Here is a 15,012-nt window from a genome sequence, read left to right on the forward strand (position 1 = left end):
CAGAGATACCACAAGTGGATGGTTTTAGCAGAGAGAAATTTATTCTCTCATAGTCCACTAGGCTACAAGTCCAAATTCAGGGAATCAGCTCCAGGGGAACGCTTTCTCCATCAGCTCTGGAGGAAAGTCCATGTCATCAGTCGTCCTTTGGTCTGGGAGCTTCTCTGCGCAGGAACCTCAGGTCCAAAGGCTGCGCTCTGCTCCCAGCACTGCTTTCTTGGTGGTATGAGGTTCCCATGTATCTCTGCTCACTTCTCTCTTTTATATCTCAAAAGAGATTGCATTAAGACACTAATCTTGTCAACCTCATCAGTATAACCTCATCACAGTGATAGAATTTATAACACATGAGGAGATCACATATAATCTCATCATAGTGGTAGAGTTTACAACACATAAGGAAATCACATCAGATAACACAATCATACAATACTAGGAATCATGACCTAGCCAAGTTGCTACCCACATTTTTTGGGGGACACAATTCAATCCATGACAGGGAGTAACAAAGGTAGTATGATCTGTAATTTATAGGTGAGGAAAGGTAACAGTGGATGGGGACAGAGCCACTCCCGAATCCCAAATCTCAGGAAGCCCCTGCCTCTCTTTCAGGCACCTACTTTGTTTTGAAATGACTGTGAGCAATGTCTATCATGCACACATCTAAACACAGGGTCTTCTTATCACTCCCCTATCCACTACTCTCTCCTTATTGATGGGGGTGGAGAAAGTGTGGGATCTTTAACAGCACTGGGCAGTCACTTTTGAAAGCAGACCTTGTTAGTTTTTAAACAAGGGCCAGCCAGTTGGACCACAGAGTGGGTGTTTCCATGCAAATTCCAACACTTTCATGTTGCTCCATGAACTGAGCCCAGCCAGGAAAGCAAGCGGTGGTTTTCTGCAGCCCACTGAAGAGTCTCTGATTAGGTCTAGAGAGGGATTCAATTAGCATCATGGAAACACAGAGCAGATTTCAGAGGAAAGGTCAGCTGCAAGCCCTAGCATTTGCTATCAGCCATCTGCCAAGCAGGAAGTGCTACTCAGATCTATTTTTAATCATCTTCCCTAGGCTGGGGCTCCTGGGGGAATGCAGAGACTATGGTTAATCCAAGACAAACATTTAATCGCTACCTTTCTGTACACATTTTAAAATAGAGTCTCTAGATACTCAAAACCAACTTACACATAGAGGCCTGGTTCCTGGGTTCTGTCACTCTGGCACCCACCTACAAGGTTACCTTTGTGGACCACGGTCAGGGAGCACTCCTTGGGGAAATTGCCTGAGACTGTTGCGGGACATCTGTTAACTCCATGTAAGAATCCCTATAACCAGGTTCCAGGCATTTCTTTTGGGTGTAAGTGACAGGGAAGAGAAGAGCTGAGAGTTTGAGTCCAGAACATATGGTCACTCCTCAAAGCAGTGAGACAGGCAAAGCTAACAGTGCAAACTTCCTGGTCACTCCCATTTCTCATTTGAAGCGCACCTATCACTTCAGAAAGGTAAATGAAAACCAGTTCATCCAGGCATTAACCCCATTTGTTACTCAAGAGTACGAACTGGCTAAAGAAGAGAGAGAGGCTTCATCTCAAATCCCAGGGCCCCACCCTGTACTATGCTGACCCATCCAGGCGTAGGAACATTTTGTTCACTGGCTTTTCCCCCCACTGACTTGCAGCAGCACTCATGTCTGCTCAACCCAGCCCAAGGAATGAAACAGCTCTGAGAGGTCTGGACAGGGAGTCTGGCAGGGCCACGGCAGATTATGCAGAAACAGAGCCTGGCTCGGAGGCCTCTGCATTCTCCCAGCCCACACACAGTACGTAGAGTTTCCTTGCCTCTTGACACTTAAACTTCTAGACCCCAATTTCCACCCTAAGGTAAAGCCTAAGCATATGTACAACTGTGCCACAGCCAAGCCAAATTTCATCTGCCAACAAAAGGCTGGGGCTGGCCGGCCAGGCAGTCACCACCCAGGGCCTGACCAGTCAAACATAAAACCAGGGAGCTGCAGGACCCACTGTGCTCAATGACAAACGGGTCTGCTCAGGTTTTACCCACCTCTCCATTCTCCCTCTCCACTCCTCTTAGGAGCTTATCTGTCAGTGAGCACCAGTGGGAAAGCTAAGCCCAAAGGGCACCTTGGCTGTGGGATCTTTGGCTGAGGATGTGAAATAGGAGACTGGGTATTTGGGGCAACTTAACACCAGCTGCAGCCCAGCCACAGCGCCAGGGAGGAAGAGACAGAATAGGCAGGCATGTGCTTCACAGGGGATCAAACTCTTCTGGCCAGGCTGGAATCCCTCCCTCCATGCGGGGAACTTTGCTCTAATGAGCTGGGGCACACACGTCCCTGAAAATAAAAAGTCTACTGCACAGGGTCACTCCCCCTGGCCCAGCTGGACCACAAATGAATTAGGGCTTCTTGTCTGGTTTCAGGAGACAAGAAAGTTAATCAATAAACAGCTGAGGGAAGAACAACAACTCTGCCCCTGCTGAGGGTCACCCCTGCTCTCCTTCCACTCCTTCCCCTGCTCTCCTTCCACTCTTCCCTCTGTTTACCATGGGTTCAGAAAACTCAATAAAGAACCCCCAGAGGAGATCCGGGGTGCTGTGTTTGGTCCCAGTGTAAGACCCTAGGAATAGGACTGGCCAGGGGGTTACCTGGAGATTTTGGAACCAGCAGACAGCCTGGGAAAGGCCAAGAGAGGGTCTGGCTGGATTCCTGTGCTAATTCAGAGCAAGACATAGGCCATGTGGTAGAGCATGGGCTTTGGGGTCAGGCCTGAATTCCAGTTCTGTTTCTACCATTTCCTAGCTGGGTCACCTTGGTCAACTCAAGCTGTCTAAACCTCACTTTCCTCATCTGAAAATGGGGTGAATGTAGTATATCTCTTTCAAGGTTGCTGGGAAACTTAAAAGATAAGTGCCCCGCACAGTGCCTGGCATTTAGGAAGTGTTCAGTAAAATGATGACTATTGTCATCATTGGGAGGAGAAGGTCTCCAAAGAGTTGTTTCTTTTTTCAAACAAACGTCAGTCAAAATCACCCTTTGGGCCTTCAGAGAGTTACTACTAGTGGAAAGGACTAGATGGTAGGTACTAGACGGAAGGAACAGCAAAGTGTAGGTATTTTCCAAGTACCAAGAACACTTGTCCTAGAACCATCTCCCCCCCAAAAAAAAAACCAAAGCCATTGCCGTCAAGTCGATTCCGACTGACACTGACCCTACAGGACAGAGTAGAACTGCCCCCCTAGGGTTTCCAAGGAGCAGCTGATGCATTTGAACTGCCATCCTTCTGGTTAGCCAAATGCTTAACCACTGAAACGCCAGGGCTCCATGTCCTAAAACAGTGGTTCCCAAATATTGTGCTACCTGTATCAGAATCTACTGTGGGTGCTTTCTAAAAATGCAGATTCTCAGTAGGGTTGGGATTAGGCTGAGGCAAGCCAGTCAGCTACAACAGAACATTTAAGGAGGCACTCACCCTCAGTTGCTGACCCTGAACTTATAAAACCCTGAAAGCAGGTGCCTCCTTATATGTTGTGCCCTTAGTGACTTCTTCCCTCACCCATATTATCAGCCACACTAAGACCTACTGAACAGGAGGAATCTCTGGGAGTGGGGCCTGGAGTTTTTTTTTTTTTTTTTTTTTTTTTTTTTTTTTACCAGTATCCCAGGTGATTCTGATGTGCTGTCAGCTTTGGGAATTACTGTCGAAGAATCCCCATTTTCTAATGCCAGTTTCAACTACTCTCAGGCATACCCTAAAATACAGGAAGACTGCAGAAACTACTTATTTTTCTCTTTCACTTTGCCCTGTCCCAAGCATCATGGCTACTCCAAAGGCCATCTGAATTCTGCAGCTCAGTTCTCCCTTTAAAGTAACAGAAAACTCATAAATGTGGGGCTGCAATCGCAAGCTTAAATGATTCAGCAAATCTCAAGAAGCCAGGAGGGTCAGGCAAGAAGGAGTGTCCAGCCCCCAGGGAGCTTTTAAAGGCCCTCTTCTCAGAGTTACGGCTGTTTAGTTTTGCCAATGATTTACCTGCTTGCCGTTTAGCTGAAGGTATCACCAGGAAGGGACTGGGCCTTGTTAGTAATTACACACAGCCACTGGCATGTCATGATGCTTATTATTCTGAACATTATCAACGTTCCTAATCACACAAAGATCATGGGTATAACGTTTACAGAAGTTAGGGAGAAGGTGATTTTCCAAAACAGACCATGTTATAATAGTGTAGTCCAATCTCAATCTAATCCTATCCACTCCCTCACTAAAAACCTTTTGGTGGCTCCCCACAGCGTATAGAATCGCGTCTAAACTCCTCAGTTGAGGGATCCATTCCTGATGACCTCCTGCTTCCCTCCCACACTTCCTTTCCATCTGTCTTACCAGTGGTTCCCTGGGCTTCATCTCCTTTACAGTGTTTCTCTGCCTCTGCTCAGAATGATCTCCTTTTTCTTGTTCACTCAGTAAGCACTCACCCTGCTCTTTGCCCCCATAGTATCCTGTGGACAGGAGGGACAACCTCCTACTCAAAGCCTGTTGACTACGCTTTATAAAAGTTTACCTGCTGTCTCTCTCACTAGATCATAAGCTACTTAAGGGCAAAGATTTTGTTAAATCCATTCCTGTACCCCCAGTGCCTCCTAGAGTAGTACCCAATATATGCTGAACAAGCAGAGAGGTTAAGTGACTTGTCTAGGGGCACACTGAAAATTTAGTGGCAGAGCCAGGCCTAGAGCAGAGGGACCTTGACTCCTCCGTCAGGGCTTTTAAAATGGTGCCACTGACTCTCCTGATGGGCCCCACGTTGTCCTCCCATTAGAGTGATGAGATTGTATAAAACCATCCACACTGTCTTGCTTGGCCACCTTGTAACCTATGGTGGGAAACTGTGGGCGTCAGATGACTGAGATTGGTGCTACATGTTTGGCCTGTGGAGTGGAATTCTCTGTGCAGCAAATTGACACCAGAATGCCTATTAGACCTCGTCAGTTAGTACAGTGCCTCAACCCTTACACCATCCATACCAAATACAGCTCACTAAGTTGATCTGAGGTTCTAGGTGGCATCTCCTCCTGAAATCACACAAAGCATTTCTCCAACACCCACTTCACAACAATCTTTCCAATCATCTAGCCCAGGGGTCAGCAAATCTGGCCCTTCAGCTGTTTTGTAAATAAAGTTTTACTGGAACAGAGCCATGCCCATTTGTTTACATATTCTCTATGGCTGCAGAGTTGAGTAATTGGGGCAGAGACCCTAAGGCCAGCAAAGCCTAAAGTATTTAGTATCTGGCCTTTAAGAAAGTGTTCCAATCCCTGATTTAGCCCAAAGAACAGGGAATCAAGACTCCCAATAGCCCCTCCCTTCCATGAAGGGCCTAGCTATCCCTCCTCTGGAAGTTAGTGGACCAACTGGCTTTTGAATGATGTCATTTCTTTTTTTAGCACTGGTTACAGGCCTGGGTAGCTATGAGTCGGAATCAACTCGACAGCAGTGGGTTTGGTTTGGTTTTTGATAGGCCTGGGATTCAGGAGGAGATTTTGTCTGTCAGAGACACACACGGGCCTGAAACACCTAGCACAAGGCCTGGTGCTTAATGGTGCTGAATAAATGTTTATTGAATAAATAAACAAACAAAGGCATGGGAAGTCAGCCAGTCTGGGCCCTGAACAAAAGTCCATCCTCCCTCCTGTCACTTTCAAGGTGACCAGTCACAGAGGTGCCTGGCAACAGCCTGGTGACCTAGATTTATCAGACCTTATCTTATCGCTTTCCTTCCTCCTGTATTTACCCAGCACCTACCCCACAGTGCCCAGGGCAGACTGGCCTGTGGTTTTTAGAGAACCAGACAGACAGGGAGGAGCTCTCCTCCCCCACAGATATGCTTTGCTTTTTTCTTTCTCCTACTGAGGGGAGGAAGATCAAGAAATATGGGGACTTTGAGTTGCAGGAGTTCCACAAAGTCTGCTTTTACTCACCTCCTGTCTCCTCAGGTTTCCTAGCTGAATCTGTCTAGTAACCAAAGGGTACTGGGTACAAGTTTGGTCCAGGCAAGGCACGTATCTGTTTGCCACTGGACTCCTTGGAGCCCTACCTGCCATTTGGAACATTCAGCAGAGAGAGGCCAGCTGTGGGGAAAGCCAGGCAGCCTTCAGAAGGTCAGCCGTGTAAGCAAAGCAACCACCACATTCTCCTAGCGATAATGAGAGTCCTGGTCCCAAGAACACAGACATTCCTCCAAAGACACATTACAAAACGGTGAGTCTCATTCGCTACCCACCTTGAGCTGCAGCCAGACAGTGCAAGAGCCCCAGTGGAAATTTTACTAGGATGGGCTAGCTCGGGCTGAGACTGCAGGAGCCAAAAGAAACCAGTAAGGTCAGGGACAGAGTCAGGAAAAAAGCTGTACACATTTGGGCATCTCATGAAAATCAGGCAAACTGGATGGAAAGCAATATGCAAATGTTGCTGTGCAGTAAACCTTGGGGCCAGGCTCTGCTGCCACCAGCTTGCCCCTTCAATTGCTGGGCTTTCTAGTAACCAAAGAGTACTACTGGGTACAAAGCTCGATGAGGGCAAGGCACACACCTATTTGCCACTGGATCTCCAATGGCTAGCATTTAAGAGGGGCTCACTAAATGTGGAAAAGCAATAAGGCTTGGTGCAGGTTTCACTCTGGGATCTTTTGTTCTGCAAAAAAATGCTTTTCTGTTCCCCTTCTTATCTGTTGAGAAGCTGAGGTTACAGTGAATGCTCTTGGTGGGGCCAGCCCTAACAGGATGGAAAAGGAGCCACTGGGCCCCCAAAGATAATGTTCCTTTTGATGAACTTAAGTTGCCCCTCAGAGAACCCAAGACTTCCCCAAAGGGTGTTCTACAGCCGGGGATGGGAAGAACCAGTGCCACCTGCTGTGCCTTTTGACATAACTGTGGTCTGGAGAGGAGGAAGTCTACGGACTGATGAGACGTTGTCTTCAGCAGCAGCTGGTGGAGCTGTCTCCTCCTCTCTTTCTCTCCTTCCCTTCCTCCCGAGTCTCCATCCAGTCATCAGCAAGAGGCGAGGGAGGGAAGCAGAGTGCTGAGGCTCTCCCTGGCTTTGCAGCCCTGATCCCTGAGCGAACACTCTGGGTCAGGGGGTCAGCTGGCTGAAATGCTCTGGGAACAAAGGTGTCAGAGATTCTTTTTTGGTTGTGTTTTTTAAGGTAAGCAAAATGGCTCCTTTTGAAAGAACCTCTCCCCACCCCCACCCTGAGGCATCACAGAGTGAACAAAGCTGACAAGTAATTCTCAGCTACTGCTCCGAGGCGGCCCTGGAATTCTTTTCCAGCTGCCTAGGCCACTCTTGTCAGAGTAGTTTGAGGTCTCCGTAATTGGTTGATGTGTGGGTCAGAGGCAAAATAATCACCTGACAGACTAGAAGGAGGAAGGGCAGATTTTTCATTTAAATTCTAGAGAGGCCTCACTGCTGCTTGCAGGTAAGGCCCCAGGGAGCCAGTGGAGGCTGCTGCTATTGTTATTTAATTACTGCTGGTCCCCTTGGAATGATAAGAAACTAGAGACTCAATGGCTATAGAGGCCTTAGATGACTACTGTTATGGCTAAAGTGCAATAGCTGAGACCCTCAAAAAAGGAGGAAGGAGCCAATATTCCAGGCCTGTTATGGGGGTCGGGCCCTGGTTATGAGTGCCACTTTCTGGTTTTGTGGTAAATATACACCATAAAATTTGCATTTCTGACCATTTTTATATATACAATTCAGTGACATTAATTACATTCACAATGTTAGGCAACTATTACCACTATTCCCAAAATTTTCATCACCCCAAACAGAAACTGTACCCATTAAGCACTAACTCACTACTCTTCCCTGCCCCTACCAGCCCCTGGTGACCATTCATCCACTATGGTCTCTATGCATTTGCTTCATTTGGCTTTGCTTAATGAATATCCAGAGAAAACAACAGTTACCAGCATTTCTTGAACATTTATTATTGTTACGCACTGTGGTAAGTGGTAAGTACTTTATGTTGATTACCTCATTTAATTTTCACAAAAATCCAATCAGATTTCTAATATTAATATTATCCCCATTTTGCAACTGAGGCCATCAAGACACAGAAAGCTTAAGTAACTTGCACAGCTACTAAATGCAGAAGGCAAGGTTTCAACCCAGGCAGTCTGGCTCAGAGTTTATACTGTTAACCACTAAGCTATGTTGTCTCCAAGGAGACACTGGTGGTTTGGTGATAGAATTCTTGCCTTCCATACAGGAGATCCCTGGGTTGGATTCCTACCTCCTAGCACGTGCTCAATGGGGCACTGGTGGCTCAGTGGTAAAATTCTCACCTCCCATGCAGGAAACCCGGGTTTGATTCCGGGCCAATGCACCTCACGCACGGCCACCATCCGTCAGTGGAGGTTTCTGTGTTGTTATGCTGCTGAACAGGTTACAGTGGAGCTTCCAGACTCAGATGGACTAGGAAGGTAGGCCTGGTGATCTACTTCCAAAAATCAGCCAATGAAAGCCCTATGGATCATAATGGTTCAATGGATCACAACTGTTCAATCCTCAACCAATCATGAGAATGGCACAGGACTGGGCAGCGTTCTGTTCCATTGTGCATAAGTAGGGGGCCAACTCAACAGCTGCTAACAACAATGTTGCTTCTTATCATCTTATGTTGCTACATTAGAATCAGGAGATGGTGGACCTGGATGGGTCCTAATCTAATGCCCTCATCTGGGCATCTGTTATGTGCAAGGCAGTAAGCTGGTGTTGTGGTGAGGGGGTGACAAAGAACAAAGTCAAGAGGCACTCAGTTTCTCTCTCCGGGCCTTGGTTTCCTAATCTGTAAAATGAGGAGTTGAACTAGAAAACCCAGGTTCAAAGGCCCCTCCAGCTTTCAAGTTCTGCGAGTCGGTAACTCCAAGACATTTAAAATCTTATTGGGAAATGAAACAATTAAACATAAAAAGTGCACACAACCGCAATAATACAGACCATATTACAAGACAGCCATTAATTGCCAAGTGGGCAACCAGGCAGTGTGCTCTATAGAATTTCACAGAAGGGAAAGAATCCTACAGACCAGGAAGACTTCCTGGAGAGAAAATACCTGAGCTGGTCTCTAAGAACGGGTAGGAAATGAATAGAGAGAGAAAAGAAGGATTCTCCAGGCAAAGGCAATGAAAGGAAGGAAGAGAGGATAGAATTTGCCATCCACATTACTGAGGGAGACCAGAAATGCTGTCGTTGTTGTTGTGTGCTGTTGAGTCGCTTCCAACTCATAGGGACCCTATATGGTCTCCTAGGCTGTAATCTTTACAGAAGTGGATCGCCAGGTCTTTTCTCCCGGGGAGCCGCTGGGTGGGTTTGAACTTCTGACCTTTTGGTTAGCAGCCAAGCACTTAACCACTGCACCACCAGAGCTCCTTGACCAGAAAATACCCAATGCCAAAAGGAGCTAGTTAGGTCAATGCTGATAAGCCGTGGTAAAAGGGGCATAAACTGATCTAGATTTGAATCCCATCTGAGTTATTCAGTCAAGTCACTTAATACCTACCTTGAAGGCACGTCAAAAAGTAAATGATGGAGTAAGTGAAGTGCGTAAAGGAGTTCCAGGCACACAGCAGATGTTCAATAAATAGAAGTTAGTAGCCGTAACATATTTATGGCCCCAACACAACCTAATCTGTAACATTCTTTCGCCCTCCACAGTAGGCCTTCCATTCCTGAGTACCCTAAAGATCACAAGCTCTTTGAATACAGGAATCATGTTGGATTCATCTCCTTAGCCCCACCACCTCGCCCAGGCCCTGGCATGTTGTTTGAAACACAAGAAATATTACTGAACTGAACAATCCCTTCCTGCCCAGTGGATTCTGGTTAGGCCCCAAAATATAGCAGCCAAACCAGCAACACGCAGCTTCACCATTCCAGAAGCCGGAGAGAGTGCCAATGCTCAAACAAAAACACAGGGAGGAGTCCTGCACCTACTTGCTTCCCAGGAAGAACACCCTGTTGAAAAGAGTTTCTTTTGCATTTTGATCAGAAGCACAAGATCGCAAATACCAGCATCCTCTCTGAATGCTGAGACACTAATGTACGAACCAATCTTGTGACTGGAACTTTACAGGCATTTGCAAACCACAGAGTTAATTTTCAGGGTACGCCTCATAGCTCAAGTCAACATTTCCTTTTGGTATTTAAAGCAACCACATAGAAAGGATCACATTTGAGCAGATTTGTGCTCCAGCTGCCTGTAGTCTGTAGCAAAAAAAAAACATGAAGATGATTCACCAGACTTGGTCCCTGACAGCTTCTTTGACAATTAATTGGTAAGCAACTCTACTTGTGCCCAGATCATTAATTTTCACGTGAAACAGGCATGACTGTAGGATACGTCTGCCCCCCATCTAAAGACTGTGACTTCCTGAACCCAATTCTTCTTTTTCGAGGCTACAAAAGATTGGGAGTTTTTTTTCTCTGTTTTTGTTTTGTTTTCTTATTAAACCATGGAATGCTTGTCCTTCCTTCCCAAGCAGTGGTCAACAAGTATTTACTGAATGACCACCACGTGCTCAGAACACATTCAGACCACTAAACAGACATGTATCAGTTTCCCCATTTCGCCAGTAGTTCACCTACCACACCACGCAACATTCACCATCCTGAAGCAAAGCTCTGGTCATGTTGTTACTTACTCAGAAGACTTCAATAGCATCCAACTGCCAATAGGATAAAGTTCAAACCTCTTCTTCCAACAATCTGACTTCAACCTACTCTTTCCATCTATTTTCACACAGTTCCTCAATATCTAACCAAAGAGAATGACTTCTCTCTGCACACTTCCTGCCTCCCCGTTTTTGTTCATGCTGCTCTTTTTGTCCCCCGCCCCACCACCACCACCAAAGTCTACATGTCTAAGTCCATGCTTCAAGGCACATCTCAATGCCATTTCTTTGACCAAATCTTCCCAGAACTTCAGCCTCTAGACAGACTTTTTTTTTTTTTTTTTTTTTAAATCAACAACCCCTTTGAGAACCTGATGAAAGCTATGGAAACTGCCCTAGGAAAATATACGTGGCACATGCAATTTCACGGGTTCCTTGAAGTCAATCCATGGACCTCTGATTAAAAACCCCTGATGTAGTCTTAGGAATCTACTAATCTTAGGAGTTGTGTTGGGTGCTAGACACACAAAGATGAAATCACAACAATTTCTCAAATTGTTCACAGGTCAATAGTGAAACATGCCTCATTACAATATGATAACTGTTTTAAGATAAACAAGGTTCAATTCAAACTTCAAAAAGGAATGACTTAAGAATCCATTAACTCCCCCAATTAGAGTCAAAGTTCCTTGAGAACAAAATCTTTAAGGTAGTACTATATAGAACAGTGCTGCTACTGCTACTACACACCCATCATATGCAGTATTTGTGGAATGAAAGAATGGAGCCAATGAGACAAAAGACCACGTATAAGCACAGTCAGTCACAATGCAGTCACTCATTATCATGGAGACTCCTGGGATCCAGTTAAGGTGGTCCCATTTTGGACCAACTGTGCTACACAAGGAGAAGTAGTATTTCAGTGGTAGCATTTTTGCCTCCCATTTGAGAGACCTGGGTTCAATTTCCACCAGTACACCTCATGTGTAGCCACCACCTGTCTGACAGTGGAGGCTTGCAAGTTGCTATGATGCTGAACAGGTTTCAGCAGAGCTTCCAGACTAAGATGAACCAGGAAGAAAGGCCTGGCACACTAATTCCAAAAATCAGCCAATGAAAACTCTGTGGATAACAACGATCCATTGTGCATGGAGTTACCGTGCGTTGGGAGGCGACTCGGTGGCAGCTAACTAATAACAACAAGCTATACAAATTTTCCCTGTTCATTTTACAACATGTCTTACCCTGAATTAGTTCAATCTCTGTTCCTATACCATAAATACTATATTTTACAAGATCCAAATGGTTTCTTTCTTTTTTTTAACCAAGAAATACTGTAATCTATCTGCATCACTTTGTTTGGAGATTTTCTGTAAAGACTTAGTTCACCTGTCACCCCTTCCTGGGTGGCCAACAGATAGCTCTTTTGCACTCCTCCAGAACTAACACTTCATTACTAGGAGATATGGCCGTTAAAGGTCAAATAGCAGAGGAAAACAAATAAGTTAGTTTAGTTTAGAAATGGGATTCTCTTTACAAAAGCCAAATTGGTTGAATGTGTTTTGAAACTGGGCTTTATTGAACTATGTTGTAACTTTCCATAATGCATCACTTCTGCTTTTGCTGTATTTCAGAAATGTTCTTTAAGAAACACTGACAAACATTCACCAGCAAAGACAACCACGATGGTACGTGTCACAGAGCAGTTGTTCTTAACCTCTTGTTTCTTATGGTCCATCCATCACTGGTAAAGGGCTTGGGCCCTGCTATTCCAGAAACACAAACTTCACTTTTTATTAAATAGATATTTATAGGTTTACATGCCCCCCACCCCCAGCTAAAACAGAAATACTAATTTTATTCATATATGGCTTTTATAAAAATCATTATGTCATATACGCATTGTATACCAAAAATCTTCCTCAACTAATAAAATGAGAGCTCAAAATATACTTTGCAATTCAGATAAGCTCACAGAATAATTATCTTAATGAGAGCCACATCTTATTGTACATGTTCTTTATGAATTATGCTGCTTGAGGTAACATAACAGTCACTAACACTATTAATACAATCTAATGTTCACCAGAACACTTTCCAGGGCACCTAGAGCAAAAGAAATGAGGGGATTTTTAGAAATTCTGCTTCTGTATTTATTATTTACATGAAGTTTTTCAGGACATAAATAACTGCGTTAATAATTCGGGGTGTTAGTTTTAGTGTACATTAAAAATACAAGCCGGTGGGCAGTGGGGATTAAGAGAAACAAATCCCTGCCAGGTAGAACTGACAGAATGGGACATATCTTTGTACTTCCATGCCAGCATCCCCTCCATGTCTACTACCTATAAGCCCACTGTGTTGGAAGAACAAGTCTTTATAAGAATCACAGGTATAGAACACAACTGCTTAGAAGCTATGGTTGGGAAACTGAGGGCACAGTCTGCCTCTCAGCAGCCGCTAGATCAATACAAGGCTTCAGAACATCTTTACTCCCTGCTATTCTTCTTAATGCAATGCTGCATCTAATCTCTAGGTAGGAAGAGAAAACCAAAATGCCACCACAGTAAGCCCAATGGAACCCCACGGGGAAAGAAAAACAATCTGCCTCCTAAAAGTTCCCAACCTCAGACAAACTGCCCAGCAGGTGAGAATTAGTTAGGCCAGGGCGCCACACAAAGAGCACATCTGAGGTGATGTGAGATAGAGATTCTTGGTTCATGAGGCTGTGTGACCTCTGGCTGGTCACTGAGACGCTTGTGGCCTGTTTCCTCTTGAAGAGGGGCTTAGGCTGGATAATCTTCAATGCTGGGAATTCTGTATTTGTCACCAGAAGATAATCTGCAGATTTCACATGGCATTACCTTAGAACAGTTTGAGAATGAGCAAAAGATGTCTTCCCACCACTTGCACTGGACACTCACTCTACAGTCTCCTACAATACCCTTCCTCCAAGGACTCGGGGCACTGGAGCACCCTAAGTGTCTTGGAATGAAGCCACACTTCCGCAAAGTGGGTTCCTGAGAGATGAATCCAATTCACTATCCTAAATGGCTTACTCCATAATGCATGCCATCAAGGGGTTAGCTGGGAGGCAAGGGAAGGGCTACAGACAGAAAAGTCTAATTCAAAAGCTTTGTGAAGATCCAGGTTTCCCCAATACATAGACTGGATTCAAAAAATGAGTACTTAGATTCTTCTCACTCAGGGCAACTAACTATTGCAATCGAAGCTATCATTATTTTATAACCAAAGTATATTTTTATACTGGGCCTTGCACCATTAAGGGAGAAACAACAGTGTGAGCAATTCCTCATGCCGACTCAAAATACCTCTGCGTGCAAACACTCCGGCATTTAGACCACAACACCCCCAAGAAAGAAACTGTAGGATGCCTCAGCACATTCCCTAGATAGTTCTGTCATCAATTCAAAGAGTTCCCCTGCTTCCCTACCATCCTACAGAGCAAATGCTTCGTTTCAAAGCAGATACACTCAGCTTTGCTGTCGCTGACTTCCATCACCCTTTGCTCTTATATTCACCTCCTGTATTCCAGGGTCTAAAGTGAAACTATCTTGGCTAAACTAAATCTGTTTAGTGTCATGCAAGAACAATCCCCCTGGCCCTACCTCACCTTTTTTTAACAGCAAGGCCAAGAGAAGCAATTATATTGCATTGAGTTTTGTAATTTGCAAACCACCCACACATCCATGATCTCATCTGAGCCTCATAACAATCCAATGAGGTAAACCTGCTCCCTTCAAAAAGAAAAAAAAGGCATTCCTACCTCTTAAGACTGTGGTGGGGATTAAATGAAAGGTGGCACATAGTAAGCACTGAATAAATGCTGGCTACTAGCTCTTAAGACACACAAATATTATTCTACCCATTTTATGGGTGCAAAACCGAGATGCAGAGATTGGATAGCTGATGGCAGGCAAGTAGGCCTCTAGGGATCCAGTGCAAGCTGAGAAGGTAGAGGACCTAGTGCAGGATTCTTTTCCCCACCACATCAAGATAGACCTTAACTGTTTAAAACTTTCAAACTATACAGTTCCATCTAGGCTAAGCCACGAGGACAGAAAGGGAGCTGAAGTCCAGGTACTGTTCCCAGTTCTCTGCTTGGGCATATACTCAGAGCATTAATTCTGGGGACCTTTGTGGCGCTTTCTCCATAATGAAACCCAACTCAACTTTTTTTTCTTTTGGCCAAACAGCGAATGTCAAGCTTTCAGATGAAAGGCTCTATTACAAGTACAAAGTGTCATTTAATTACACTGCTGCTCCAGTTATCTGCCTCCCAGCTCCCAACTCCCACTGGGCA

At 45.0% G+C, this 15,012-nt stretch overlaps 1 protein-coding gene across 1 annotated transcript in view; it reads right to left on the reverse strand.

Annotated features, from left to right (window-relative positions):
• Positions 1 to 15,012, reverse strand: part of YPEL2 (yippee like 2) — a 73,433-nt gene that overhangs the window by 29,827 nt on the left and 28,594 nt on the right. The gene's annotated exons all lie outside the window — the stretch shown is intronic.

This window comes from Trichechus manatus, unplaced genomic scaffold, assembly GCF_000243295.1.
Source record: "Trichechus manatus latirostris isolate Lorelei unplaced genomic scaffold, TriManLat1.0 scaffold00054, whole genome shotgun sequence".
Classification (NCBI taxonomy): Eukaryota; Metazoa; Chordata; class Mammalia; order Sirenia; family Trichechidae; genus Trichechus; species Trichechus manatus.